Here is a 15,185-nt window from a genome sequence, read left to right on the forward strand (position 1 = left end):
CTGGTTTTTTGGGAGTCTTGGGGGACAGGGAGCCAATGCAGGTGGGGGGTGGTTAGGAGGTGACTGCTATTGCATGTAACCTTGGCAACAGTAGCAGTCTTTATATTCAGATATGGTTGAGGAAAGCAAGTCCCAACATCACCCAAAGGTGACTATTTTTTGTTTGTTTCTTTTTGTTGTACTTCTGAAGCTGGACTTAAGATTTTACATAAATATGTTCTCCATCCCTTGCCCCTTAAGAAGCCTCCAAGATTTGACACAGAAACGCTTACAAGATTTGTGGAATTACTTGCTCCTCTGGCAAACTTGCATTTCCCCCCAACCCTTTCTCCTCCTCTAGGAGTTGCTGAACTCTTATGCATATAGCAAATAGATACACTGAAGGAGGTTCAAAGACCAAGGGGATGGGACAAGGTGAAATGGGGATTTGGGAAGACTGTGGGAATGCTAAGTGACCTGAAATTTTAGTTCTGTCTGATATACAAGGCCATTGTATGCCTCTTGGGTAAAACTCATCTGTGTACGCGTTTTTTATTTAACTCTTCTCTTTCGGCAGTACTTACAAGCCTGTTAAGCCCCAGTGAATCACAATACCAAGTACAGCACAAACAACAATTACACAGTCAGTGAAAGCTGTTTGAGTCAGGAGTGGCTCTGAACATTGATCCTTTTGCTTTTTTTGCAAAGGTCGATGAAGATACATGAAGGTACACATTTGTGTGGAAGGAAGTCAACATGCTCTGCCTTGTCTGTTGTGAAGTGGGGAAAGGGCTGGGTGCACTGATTTCTGTCCATTGCTCCTATTTCTTTATCTAGCAAGCTGGGGAACCTTGCAAAGCAGGGAGAGCAGTACTACAACAGTGTCCTGTTGCCTCAACTGTTTCCCGTTGACCATCTTAGGGCAACGCACAAGACTGAAAAGGCAGAGCCTTTCCACTTTGAGGCAGAGGTGTGTTGTTTTACTCTGGGCTTTGTGTGCATTTTGTCAGACAGCTACGGGATTCTGAGTATTCGTGGAACTTGCAAAGCTTTACCTCTTACCACTTGCAGAGTTTGGTTCAATTTTAAGTACTTCAGTACCAGATCAAATTCTGCCAGGGATTCCACACTGACCTCTGCTTGCTTTTGCAGTTTCTAAGACCTACAGTGGGTTAATCCTTATGTACTTGTTACAAGGGTTTTATAATATTGAAAGCTTTCCAAGCTAGCTGTTTCCTTCTTGGTGCTAATACTTCAAGGTCTTCTCTTTTTCAAAGGTATTGATACTTTTGTCTATCCCCTTGCCCCTAGTTATAACCTCCTGGCATGCAATAGCAGAATAGCACTGGTTTATATACATCTCTCTGAAGAAACCGTGGGCCCTTGTGCTTTCTCAGTATTACAAGATTCTTTGTACTATACCAATAAGCTGCCCTTTTTACAGGGGTGTGAAATCTTTTGTGTTACTTCTTGCTTCTTCCTTGGTAATGACCTTACTCAGTTGTTCTTTGTTGAAGGAGTGTTTTTGCAGCTGCTTAGTATGCTTTGTTTAGAACAATGGAAAGTAGTGTTTGTATTGAAACTGTCCAATTTCAATATAAAGAAAAAAATCAGTATTGAAACTACAAATTATGTTCAGGATGATCTTTGATAGCTATTACTCCAGTGTCAAAGCTCAGCTGATTTAAAATACTTATGTCAGCCAGAGGTTTCGCTTGATTTGAGCATGACCTATTTTGTGGCTTCTAAAATGGAAGCACACAATGAGGTTTGTATAGCTACTGGATGACTTCTCCCTCTTTAAACTCTTTTTTTAAAAAATCCCTCAAATAAAGCTACAGTTATTTCAACAAGAGATGTTTTGTTTCCTGCTTGGTGAATTACTGATCCAGACCTCTAATGGAATTGTGACTCCAGTCTAATTAGTTACTAAACTTAGCTGGCACTCACAAGCACACAAGGGTAATAGACACAGGAAACAAATTGAAATGCATTACTGTCCTGGTGTCTGAAACAACACTATTAAAAATTTCAGTTTCTAGTTGGAATTTCAAATAGCAAGAGCTCTAAAGCTTCGTCCAAATGACAATGCACAGGACTGAAAAGTAATTGATTTCACATGGTTTGTTTTAGACTTGTGCCTTGTTTCCTGACCTGCTCTCTAGTTGTAAAGTGGGAATAATAACACCAACTTCAGTTACTGTTGAGAGTAGGAAGGTGAAAACTAGCCCTTCAGGGAGTTGTCAGCTTCAGTGTCAGGTGTAGAATAGACTTTATAGAGAGAAAGATGTTAAGAAGGAAGTAGCTGTGAACGGGGCTTTTGGTGCCAACAGTGAAGTATGGCTGAGCTTTCCAACTGGTGACTTCTTTAGTGCTGCCACAGTTCCAACCTGTGGGGCTGGAGAAAGGATTGCAGTTTCTGAGGGTCTCAAGAGACCTTGGAATGACTGTACTGCTAAGCGGTTGGAGCAGCATTTAATAGGATAGTTCTGTTATGTCCTCCTCTTCCTGGTGTAAGCATTGTCACAGTGCAAGGGCAGAAAAGGCAGCCAAGCAGGTATTGTTGGTCTCTAGGACAGCATTGGACTAAAATAGAGAACCTTCTGGGTATCTGTTCATGTTAATTTCTTTCCCTCTAACTTCGCTATCTCCTTACAGATTTCTGTTACCATTGTGCCCTAGTAACTGCACTGTTAAGGGTTGGTGCTGCAAAGAGAGGGGAACAGGAGAGAAACTTAGAGTTATGATCCACACTGTAACTCCAAAGAAAAGGTGAATTTCTATACAGTACATTTATTATCATCTTTTATTTGTAATGTATATGCAGGTATGTGATGTGGCTGTGCTCAGTAAAAGCTTTCTGATGACTGAAGCTGTTACTTGCCTGCATTGATGGAAAGATCTCACTTTCTGCTTCTCCTCTAAGACGGAAGGTGTGTCTGTATTTGCTATAGCAAATACTGACCACTTTTTTGTTCTCATTGAATCTTGAGGTAGAAGGCAGTTAGAAACATCTTGAGTATAAAGGCTAGCCTCTAGTTTTGTAATGTTTTACTGGTGTGCTTCTGCAGAGAGCAGTATAGAATGTGAATTTTTCTATTCTAGAAAAACATTAAGAGACTGAGATGCAAAAATACAGATTTGAGACTTCTTTAGAATTTGCCTACTTGACTATATACTAGGCTTATCAAACAATTCATCTTCAGTATAAACTTAATACTGCGTCCTGATTCCCTCCTCTAAATAGGAAGAGCTTTAACCTTCTCCTAATGAAAATGGTTCACATTTCATTTTCTTGCCCTGGGCAGTACAGTGCTAGACTTGTGAAATTTGACCAATGGGAGGCACAACAGAAATAGTTAAATATTGGTGAGTTCATTAATAGCTATCACTACAATACAACTTTGCCTCAGGTTAAAAACATTGGCTATCTCAAACCAGTTTCAAATAGCTGTTTGTCTGCATCACAAAACTGCCATTGAGTCTGACACAGAGGTTCATTGATGTAGAACCCCACATTTCTAAGATATGAGCTTTTAGTGAGATGAAGGACCAATGTCTGCCATGTGTGAACTTGCATTTATAATTGTTTAATAATGTGGCTATTCAATTTTGCTTGTTCTAGTGAACCTCTGTAACAGAAATCAGTGAATTTTCAGTCTTGTCTGCCTAGGGTTTTTTATATCTAAAGCAGACTGGATAATGCTTCTGTTTAATGACTTCTTCCATTATTTAGAGGTGATAAAATGCAATAGTTCAGAAACCTCAGTATGCAGCAGGATTAAAACCTTTCAGAAATAAAAGAACTGAAAAAGTGATACAGAGTTGAATACTACCTTGAAGGGAAGGGGGAAATATGGGATAGAGAATGGGAAGAAAGTGAGGTTCACACTTGTCTCTGTTTTCTCATCTAGAACTTGTTCTTGCTTTTTGCTATCATGGCAGGAGTGGGGTATGCTGATCTCTCACCTGGGAGAGAATCAGAACCAGAGAAGGCTGTACACTGCCTGTCTCTGCTAGAATGTGACAGGTGTTGACTTGCAGTTCTCAGTGGGTTATAGTTGATTTATATTATTAAAAAAAAAGTCCAAGTGTTTCAACAACCTTAAAAATAAACTGTTCTACACAAAGTGGTATAACTAGTGCAAATAGAAAAGACAAACTAAAATGTATTACATATTTTTTGAAAACTAAATAGTTAAGATTCATATGGCTTATTCCTATGAAATGTGACAAGGCAGTTGGATTGATATATACCGTATACATACAAATATTTTATATGCATATAAATGCATGGATTGAAATGCCAAATGAAACATACTGTTCTAGGTAATAGATAAAGGAGGAAAGGTTCGGGGTATATATATGTTGGTCCTACTGAAGAAAACTGAGCTGACAGTTTGGTACTGCAATATTTCTCAATAGCTGATCATTACTGAGCTAGTGTTCAGGTCTCAGCTGTTGGTCCTTCTCTAAATACAAAAGCTTTCATCCTTCTCCCAATTCAAAACAGCAGAAGGTATAAAGGAAGTCTTGCCTTTGCCACTTCCCTGGTCTTTTTAAAGGAGTAGCTTTGAATGCTGTGAGATTATCTCTACTCTTCTATTCTTTCTTTAGCTCTTGGTGCAGGAGGAAGAAAGACGACTTTACGTGTTCTCCTAGAGGGGTTTTTGGTTTTGTTTTTATCTGATGGGGGAAATAAATCTTTTGAAACACCTAGTGCCTTTTTTCTTGAGTTCTGTTTCCCTTAATTTCATGTAGCCTCCTCTTGAGACTAATTCTATCTAACAGCAGCAAGGCTTGTCATCAGCAAATGGTAACTTATCTCCTCCTGTAGTCTAAACCATTCTTTCTTCTAAGTGTTATTTAAAGCTGTCTTTTCCTTCAGTGACAAAAATAAATTACTTTTATTTCGTTACCCATGCCTCTACTGTGCTATAGAAGAGGAAATGGAATCCTCCTGCTCTTGCTTTTACATCATTGGCCCAATTGAGGTTCCATTCAGGAACTTAGTGCTGAGCAAGTATCACCCTTTAGTTGCTTTATACAAAGAGCTAACCAAAGGAAGAATGAGGCCAACGGGATTTTTTTTTTACAGAAGTCTTTTTTCTTTTTTTAAATTTATAGACTATCTTAAAGTTTATTACCTCAAAAACCTACAGCTTGTTGCTTAGTTCTGAAGTTGAGCTTGCAAAGTTGTCATATTGGTCTTTTCTAGCTGGCTTTTGAGCATATTGCCAGTATTTTTACAGTTTTGCCTCGAAATCTGAAGCACAACTTTTCACAGACTGACTTCTATTTTTATCAGGAATAGTCTGTCTCTTTGGCAGAAAAATGTCCTCAGAAGAGAAATGACTGACTGTACAGGTAACCTGCTCAATGAAAATACGTAGTATTTTAGGTTTCTTCCTTACTTGGCTATTAGGTCCCTATAAGAAGGCATTATTAAAGCTAAGATACGTATTTTCCTTAAGATTGAGGAAGATTATCCCCTGATGTACAAAAGCATTTTTCAAATCAGCTTATTTGAGGATTTTGGTTTTGTGAGGGAAAGAAGAATTGGTGTTCTGTCTTAAAACAGTTGGTTCTTGTGGTAGTTGAAGTTTACTCTTTTAGAAGCCTGAGGAGCTCTGTTGGATAAACTTGCAGATAGTTCCCATCATGAGCAAAAATCTATGGCAAAGAGGACAGATTGTTTTCTTCTGTTATGCTTGTGCAGTGTGTCGTGGTTTAAGCCCAGCTGGCAACAAAGCACCATGCGGCTGCTCACCCACTCCTCCCTCTCCTTCACTGACCTCAGTGTCTGCACAGTTGTTTCTCTCGCATCCCACTCCCCTCTCCACTGCAGCTTTTTCAGCAGTCTTTTTTGGCCCTTCTTAAATATGCTGTCACAGAGGCACTACCGCTGTCGCCGACGGGCTCGGCCTTGGCCAGCGGCAGGTCTGACTTGGAGCCGGGGAAGCTTCTAGCAGCTTCTCCCAGGAGCCACCCCTATAGCCCCTCCCCTGCTACCAAAACCCTGCCATACAAACCCAACACAAGTGTCATAAAACTCTAAGCTCCTTAGTGTTAAAGACGCACAAATGTTTTGGATCAGTTGTTTATCTCCAGCCTCCTCCACATAACTCTTCTGATTAGTACTGATACTTTCTCAGCTATGGATGAAGTTGTGTTCCTTAGTGCTGGTAGAATTATCTGTCAGTTTCTGGTCCTACCCGTTCAAACTCATTTCTTTGGACCCATCATCATACTGGTCTTACTGGCAGAACTTTTCTATTGCACTCTCCGCTTATTTCCATCATTTACTCTTTAGAATGTTCAAAAATACTTTTGAAATTTAAGCCTGAACCCTTAAAGGCAACATGAAGACCTCCACCAAAATTATTCCTTGTCTTTACTTGATATCAAAAGATGTATCTTTCATTAATTTTATGTCTATTTTACATGGATATTCAGGTCACTAAAAGATCTATGATCATTGCTAGACTGCATCTGGAGACTTTATACTCCCTGGAGCAATGACAAACAGTTCATTTTTACCATTTGCATGAACTGAAAATAGAGCCATTTCACCAGTGTATGAGAACATTCATAAATACCACCTTCTTTTTGAAAGGTTCAGGAACTGATTGACTTAGTAGATGGCAGAATGGATGACTTCCTAATCTCCAGATAAAATTTTGAGACTAGTTCAGTTTTCACTGTGAATTAGATGGTTGTAGAGTTATATTATTAGGTTGCTTGAGATTTAGTCAACAGAGCCTTCAGGATTATGACAAAATGGTTATCACTCACACATCATTCTCCTTAGTTACAGCATTTCAAAAAAGCTTCAAAGAACAATTGAGAACATGCTTTTGAAGCTAAGGATCTTGTCTTGTGGGAAATGGATTGCAAGTGACTTAGGCTTTCTTAGATGACCGCTTGGAGCAGGTTTTGTATAAACCTGTTAGTATATCCATACTCCAGGATTCTTGAACTTTTGAGCCCTTTCACCAACTTTAAAAAAACCAAACCAAACCTCTCCTCCTTTCTCTCAATTGTAATGGCAACAGGTGTTGCCTTTTTACTCAGGAAGGCTGATCTAATCAGTTTTTGAAGAAGCACATGAATGAAATATTTGTTACACTTTCCTTGTAAAAATTTTTTGTTTATGGGCTATACACTTCAAGTCCTATCACATTATACATGAGTTCTACGCCTGAATAGAGAACAAGGAGCAAGGTTTACTTCTGCAGAAACCATTCCCCTATGAAACAATCAAACAAAACCCAAACCAAAACCAGCCCCCAACCCTCCCCCTGCAAAAAAAACCCTAAATCCTTCCTGTTTACCCTCTTCTGTTTACATTCCTGATATATACAATGAGAGCTACCTACTCATTTGCTATTTCAGTCACCTACAGCTGTTCTGTGAAAATCGGTGTTTTGAATGTGGTCTTAACAAGATACTATGCAGTGGGATAAGTTCAGAAGTGTTTGGCCAGTTTTTTACATTTGCAGTTCATCAAAGATTCTTATATATGTTCCTTGTAGAAAAAAAAATAGAAAAAATCTACATAGTTTATTACTTCAAAGAAGAGTGAACTGGTTACTGTACAGCAACAAATATTTTACATATCAGAGTCCTGATATCATTGATTCATGGCATGGTAAAAGAACTAGGATGCTATTCAAGTTTATTGTCCCATAGTGTTCTTAACTGGAAGTGTTGCACTTCAGTTTTATAGCTCCAAAATGTGGAATAAGCATACCTCAATACAGGATTGTGCAAATGCATTAGTTCAGAGTGACAGACTTCACCAGTAGGCACCTTCTTTTAGGTTTAAGATAAAAAGAATATACTTTTTTTTAAACAAATAACTTCAGTAACTACAAATAACATCAGATTTGCCATACAATGAAAAAAATCTTATACAGTTTAGAGAAGACAGAGCTAGTCTGCTCAGCATGCATGTAACTGTTTCCCAGGTTTCCTTCTTTCTATGCCTACAGGGAATAAATTGTGTTAAATTAAGTGATAAATGAATTACCTTTGGCAGGTAACTTAAAAGTAAGGAGGTTAATGGCTCATAAATCATAAGGAGAGTTGTGACACATGAAACTTGGTTTCAAAGGGAGTTTTAAAAAAATTGCATTGTTCAAGAAGCTTTAAAGATAAATGTGTGTAACTTTTGCTATCTAACCTCTGAGGTCTCCAGCAGTTTTATTGCAATGTTCTTCCTTACCTGTCGTAATTATACTTCTACAGTCCTGCAGGAGAGGAGTCAATTGGTGTGCTATTCATCTGTGTTGGGGTGCTGATCTTTGTGATTAAGGGAGCCTGAAAATGGGATGGAAGTGTAAGAAACTTGTTCTTAATTAGTGTCCTCACCCTGCAAACACATGGGTAACTTCATGCACATCACATGGTTTAAATTTGGTCAAGCTTCTGTGTATATTCCTCTTCGTGTGATTTCTTAAAGTGAAATGAATGTGTACAAAGGTGGCTGCCAGTGGCTCAAGATATATCAGTCTTCACTGCAATAATTAAGGTAACAGCTTCTTGAAACTATATTGAGGTCCAGTTGAAAAGTTTGTTTTCTGACTCTCTTATTTTTTTGTTCTCTCTGGGTGTAGCTCTGGATTGACAATATTGCTTTTCAGATTAATTACTGCTATAGATGCTGGCAATTTAGTCTACGGACAGCAGTCACCTGTGTTTTACATAGCCATATGGAAAGCCAAAACATATGGCTGTTAAAATAAAGTGTTTGCAGGTAGCATGGAGACTGCTGTAAACCTATTGTATGATTTTTTTTTTTTTTAAACAAATATGTATCTCCTATCAAAGAAGATCTCAAAAAAAAAAAAGAGAAGGGGTTTGTATACAGCAGCCTAAGGAGGTGATTAGAAGTAAGTCAAAAAGTATGCAAAAAGCTTACAAAAGTCTGAAAAACTAGCAAATTTTTTTCCAAATCTATCAAAACACAGAAATGCTGCCCAAAGTCTGCAGTGATTGCAGAAGAACAAGATACAAAAGAGTTTTTTCAAAGAAAGCCATAGCAGAAAAACTGTTTAATTTTTTTCATCTTGTAGGACCTTCAGGAGGTTCTTGCATTGCAACTCTTCTTTATGGGGAATTATCAAAAATTTGGCTCAAATAAGTGTCAGAATAGACTAGTGACCAAGTTGACGAAATTAGCAGTAAAATAAATTTCCAGGACCAGATGGTGAAACAGCATTCATAAAAGAAGCAATTACTTAGAGTAATATTCTTTAGCCTGGAAGAGAATGCCCTGAGGAAGAAATTATGCTAGAAATCTGTGAAGTATGCCATGGCGGCAGCCATGGAGTATTTGCCAGCCCTCATAAATGAAGAAGTAGGTGGCAACAATGAGATGAACGCAGGTGGACTCAAACAAGAGGAAATACTTCTTTGTTATGCAGTAAGCTATGGAAATTCTTGCTGCAAAACATAGATGCAAAACGTTGCTTGTGGATAAAGCTTAGACAAATTCATGGAGATAAAACAGTTGTCATGAACCATTACAGAGAAGAAGCCTGCAACTACAAAACAGTGAGATTAGAGTGACGTACTACGTAGAGTTCCTCAGGTCATACTGTGATATAAATAGAGGTCACAAGAAACAAAACATAGTAAAATGTAGGGACTAGACAACATTCAGCCATAATATATGTGATACATGCTCTTTCCAAGTGCATTTAGATTTTGCTTGGTTCATTTCTCCTTATGTTGTTGTAGCATTGCTTTTTAGATGATTGTATCTATGAAGCCTTGCTTGTGTTTTGCGATGTAAACTGATCACCTGACATTCGCCTAAGAACATATTAAAACTTGAAAGCTTTCACTTAGTTGCTAGGTAAATTAAAAGGCAATTTGAGAGTTGAAATACCTGCAAACTTCAGCTGTGAGTGGATTATTTGAGAAAATCTGACCTGTAGCTGCATTTTTGTGCCCATGTTTTTAGAAGTCTTTTGGGGAAGAATTTTTTCCAGACAAAGCTAAGTAGCAACTGTAGTTAGATGAGACAAACTGCAAGTATAGCTTTGGTTAAAAATGTTGTTTTTCCAGCATTTGCTACCAGTTCAAGCTAGAGTATATCTTTTGTGATTAGTCTACAGTGGTTTAGCACTTTCAGCACATTCTGCAGACTAATTATCTACACATCCAAAGTACCAAATGAATAAAAAGCTAATATTTAATACAGCACCTTCCAATAATTCGTTATGTGGAAAAGTGTTTAGTCCCTTTGTAATGAAGGAAAGTGTTAAAAATAGGCCTATTTCCCTTTCATTTTGTTGCTGAAGAATATTACTGTCTGACTTTCTTTTGCATAAAAATAGTGCATTTTAGAGTGAGTACATTGAAAAAAGACATAAATAAATATTAAATGTTTTCTCCCAGTAGTAATTTTCTCAAGCATTAACTTCAATTTGTTTATAAAACTCTGTAAAACTTTGAGGTTTATAACAACACTGAAGCTTTCATTTATGGAACCTTTAAATGCTTTGAATTGTGAAAGGGTGCAAACATCTATATATGTGCAGCAATCTCAATAAAAAAAGAAAAAACTGCAAGGTAAAATAAGGGTCAGATATGAATGTCAAAACCAAGAATTGTCTTACACTATTCCCATAGCTTATCATTTAGTCAGAAATATTTTACAGGAAGTATTAGTTCTATTATGGTCTGTCTTTTTCAGTTCTGAAGACGTACATTTCTGAACTCAGTGAAATCTCAATACAAAATGTAAATGGTCATTATTCGTAATTGCAATATGCTAAATGCTTATGCAGTCACTATTCAAAAGCTCTTTTGTCAGCTTTTTTCTGCAGTGTTTGTCTGCAAGTCTGAGTTCCTATAGAAGCTTAGTTCTTTAGCCCTGCCAAGCAGTAATACAACAGAGGCTCTGTCACACTCTGTGTGTAGGCTTGGAGCTTTTACTTCCTCTCCTGATCTTTTGATTTGCAGATATTAAGTCCAGAGTGGATCATTACTATTCTCTGATTTCACTTCCTATAGTGTTAAATGGTCATAAAATGCCATGCAGCAAGCCCAGTAATTTTTGATTGGAACTGACAGAAGCCTTTTTGAATATATTTCACTCATGATATAAAATTTTAATGTGATGGCAGAAGCTGTCCTCTCCCTTGGTAAGTGCTTCCAGTACTTAGCCTGAAAGTTTTCAAAATATGTAGTATCTTCACCTTTTGAATTTTTATCTGTTTTTCTTTTTTTCACTTTTGCGTCTTGTTATGCCTTTGTCTTGGAAACCACTCTAGTATTAGAAGTTATCTTGATTTGAAGCTACTTGTATGATGATGACCTTCAAACTTCTCTGAAATATATGAGCTCCCTTAGCCTGCTGCTCAAAGGAGGACTTTCAGGACCTCAAATCAGACTTGTGACTTTTCTCAAACATCTTTTCTTCGTGTTGCCATTTTGATTTTTAAAGGGCACATTATTTCCATGATGGCCTTCCCAGTGATGCATACAATTATGATTTTTACCTACAATTCTTGTTACATTTGCTAACTTTTGGCTAAGAGTAGACATACCCTCTAAGACCAAATCTGGAGATCCAGTTTCCTAATGTGACTTCCTCCCTTTCCCCCCATCCTCTTTAAAGCTGATACTGTAGTGCAGTCTTGCTAGCATGGTCTGTGTATTTTTTGTAACAAGTTACATTTAGTCTTTAACTTTAAAAGTCTCTTTAGGAATTGTGAATAGGTTGGTTTGTTGTGGTTTTTTTCTTTTGGATCTTTCTTGAAATGCATGCTATTTATCAGCTATTAATGTTATTATCCTGTAATGCAACAGTTCCTATAATTCATAAACTTTTCTCCTTAGCTAGATTTAAAACAGGTGGGTTTTTTTCAGAAACTAAGGAAAAATCTTCACTGGAAAAAAAACCCTCTTAATTCTTCAAGAAAATTCCTAACTGCTGATACAGTATCAATTTTTGCTTGTCTTCCAGGAGAAGGAAAGTTGTTTGCTGCCCTTTCCTATTTGTTTACTTTCCTTATAACACACTAAAAAAAACTTAGCTTAATTGTGAGATCGTTTTCATTGAGAGCAGTCCCTTCTAGTGAGCATTAGATATTTCATACTTATGAATTTGCTTTATATTGCATTTCCCATCTTGCTCTCCTTTCCCAGAAAGTCGAATTTTCTTCCTAAGCCTAAACAGGGTGGTAAGTAGAAGCAGCAGATTTGATGCATAAACTTGAGGAACGCCCCACCTAGTGGATGATCACAAACTCATTTTCTCATTGCTCCAGTTCAAACAGGAGACTTAAGGTTTTGTTGGATTACCTTACATATTAACCATGTTTACTGCCAGCTCAGGAAATTGGTTAAATAGCTGGATTTTCTTTCCCCTTTTTCTTGTAGGGGTGGCGGTGGTGGTGTTTGGGGAGCTGGGAGAGGGGAAAGGTAAAAAGGGGATTTGCAATAAAGAAAGTTTCAAGTTGGAAGAGATGTTGAAGTTCCCAATGAATGTTTTAACATAGAAATTAATTACAAGCTATGGTGATTGAAATGGCCATCTTCAAAACTAGCTTTCCTGGATGTCAGAGGAAAGGAAGTACCTCAACAGAACAATTTTCTGGGGGGGGGGCGGAATCTGTCTTTATTCAATATGAGACTGGCCTCTCCCTTGTACAAGAAAAGATGCAGTGAACTTCTTTAAAACAGGACAGCAAAATGGAGGGAGTGGAAGCCTGTCCGCTTGCATCTCAGATACTTGTGCTTTTAACAGCAGACTAGGGGATATGAGTTATACCCCACTGTGAACAGAAATTATTAATTGGAAAAAGTGTGATGAGGTAATATGTTGCTCTGCCCTTCTTGTTCCTGTGTCCTATAATGTTCACATCCATCCTCATGTGGATGAGGAAAATTTGTCAAAAGGCAAATTTTTTGTTCCCATGAAGTTAAGTTCTTCATCTTTCTGTCCTGCTTTTGGAGTTGGTATTTGAGTTGTATATAATGAGATTATATTCAAATATACTTTCTTATTCTTCTGTATTATAAGAAATACTTTATTTCTTATAAATTTCTTGCTGAGAGAAGACTAGATAAACTCTTGTTTGTTGTTATGCACTGTGTTATGCACTGGCATAGACACTACATTCTGTACATGAAATCAGATGCTGAGGAATCGCACACATCTTTTTGGAGAGGCTTAAACGTACAGGTAATGTCCAAATGATAAAATAACCTCGAAAGTGATGCCTGTAAACACAGGTAAGATACCACTTTTGAACTGAACACAAAGAAGAGGAGGCAGGAACAAGAATCTTTTCCATCCATATTCTAGTTCACTGAGTTTCCCTGAAATATTCTGTTTGCTAAATGCCAAACAGGGAAAAAGAAATGTGCCAAGTAAGTTGACAATTTGAGGTAAACTGGTTTTAATTCTTACTTCATGGCTACAGCCTCTCTCTTGATGTGGGTTGTTAGGGACATGCCAAGTGCTAGAACGTTATCTGTTTCTGGAGGCTGAGTCTTAGTTGCTCTTTCTTTTTTTCTCCCCCCCCCCCCCCCCCCCCCCCCCCCCAAGAATGAATAAGGAGATTTTTTTTTTTTGCTGCCTTTTGTTAACCTTAGCATTTCTGTAAATAGAACACTATACTGAATAAATAGAAGTGCAATATTTGCTGATAGAGTACAAATGTCATGTGTTGCTTACTCTTACCACATGATGTAAAAGCACATAAGCAATATATTGTCTTTAAAGTATCATCAGTGAAGCTTGGTGTCAGTTATATAGTGGATGTTAGAGTCTAAAAGCAAATTTTCCTAATAAAGCAATTCTGCCCATTCTTGATGTTAGGAGTGGTATAGGGAGGCTGAAATAGGTTATTCTGTTCAGAAGTACCTTCTGAATTCAGACGTGTCCCCACACTGTATGGCGTTATTTCATCTGGTGTTCTGACATTGCTTGGTCTGCGTAGTGTACGTCCATAACTTGCACATGATGATTTTTTCCTTCAGTTCTTAGAGGAGTGATTAATTTCTTTCGTTAATAGTCATTTTGTGGAACAGAGGTGCTGTCACTTGTTGCAGATCATATCAAATACATAGAATAACTTACTAATATCAAGTATATTAAACTACCACAGTATGATATCAGATTTATACAAAAAGTTCTTTAAATGAAGCTGTATTATATTTAAGAGTTTGTCTTTGTTTCCTTGTTCTTTTTTAACTTTATGTTCAGTTTTCTGTTATGCTGTTCATTGAGAAATGCAAAATGACATAGCTCACTGAAACAGAATATTTAATATCAAAGTAAAGGAATAGTTCTACACTCTTCACTGTTCAAAGGCTTATGAAACAGCCTGCAGAAAAAAAGCCTTAAAACTATCTTCATAAATTCTTGTATGTAGGGGAAGGAATTTTGCCTAAATTTTTTCCACAGATTGAAATATACTAAAGTATAAATCTAGATTTTTCTTCAGGCAGTTACCTTTTCAGGCCTTCGGTCTTGGGCAGACTTAGAAAGGTGTTAATTTATGCCTGGTTAGTTTTATAGCAAGTTAACTTGTGTGGACTGTAAGATCATCATCCTCTAGACATTTATTAATAGGAGTTGTACTTCCTGTGTGAGTAGCTCTGTTTAGTCCAAGGTGGAGTTCATTTTCTGCAGCTGAAAGTATGGGTGAAGGTACTGGTAACTTCAGGAAGTATGAAGAAATAACTGTCTTCCCATCACCTTCTCAGTGGGTTATTTGCTCAGGCTTCATAGTTTCGTATCCTTTTGCCAATGCAGTCTGTTTTATCTTGCCAAAAAAAAAAAAAAAAATCATGCCAGTCTGTCAACAGTGTAGTTCAGTAGGACTACTGCCACTAAGTGGGTTATAGTAGCTTAATGGGGGGCGGGGGGGCGGGCAGGGGGGAAGTAAGCCTTACTCTTGGAATAGATGAATGGCATTCATTCTTCTGCTAAATCAAAATAAAAATCGTACCAATTCCTGTCTGAGTTCCTCTGAGATTCTCGAAAGAAAAACAAGTCTTCAGTTACCTCTTCTGCTTAATGGTGAAGTTGTATAATAGTGAAGAACTTGAGACTGAAATTACTGCTTTGCAAAAAAATTTGTTGATCTTTTCTTTTTAGATCAGATGACATATGGTTTGTTTCTCTGACCTTTGTCCTAATCTTGATGTGTCCCAAGGGTAAATCAAGGCTTTAGATCCAG

At 37.6% G+C, this 15,185-nt stretch overlaps 1 protein-coding gene across 1 annotated transcript in view; it reads left to right on the forward strand.

The window, feature by feature from the left end:
- Positions 1 to 15,185, forward strand: part of KNDC1 (kinase non-catalytic C-lobe domain containing 1) — a 65,515-nt gene that overhangs the window by 9,199 nt on the left and 41,131 nt on the right. The window lies entirely within an intron of this gene.

This window comes from Gymnogyps californianus, chromosome 6 (assembly GCF_018139145.2).
Source record: "Gymnogyps californianus isolate 813 chromosome 6, ASM1813914v2, whole genome shotgun sequence".
Taxonomy (NCBI): domain Eukaryota; kingdom Metazoa; phylum Chordata; class Aves; order Accipitriformes; family Cathartidae; genus Gymnogyps; species Gymnogyps californianus.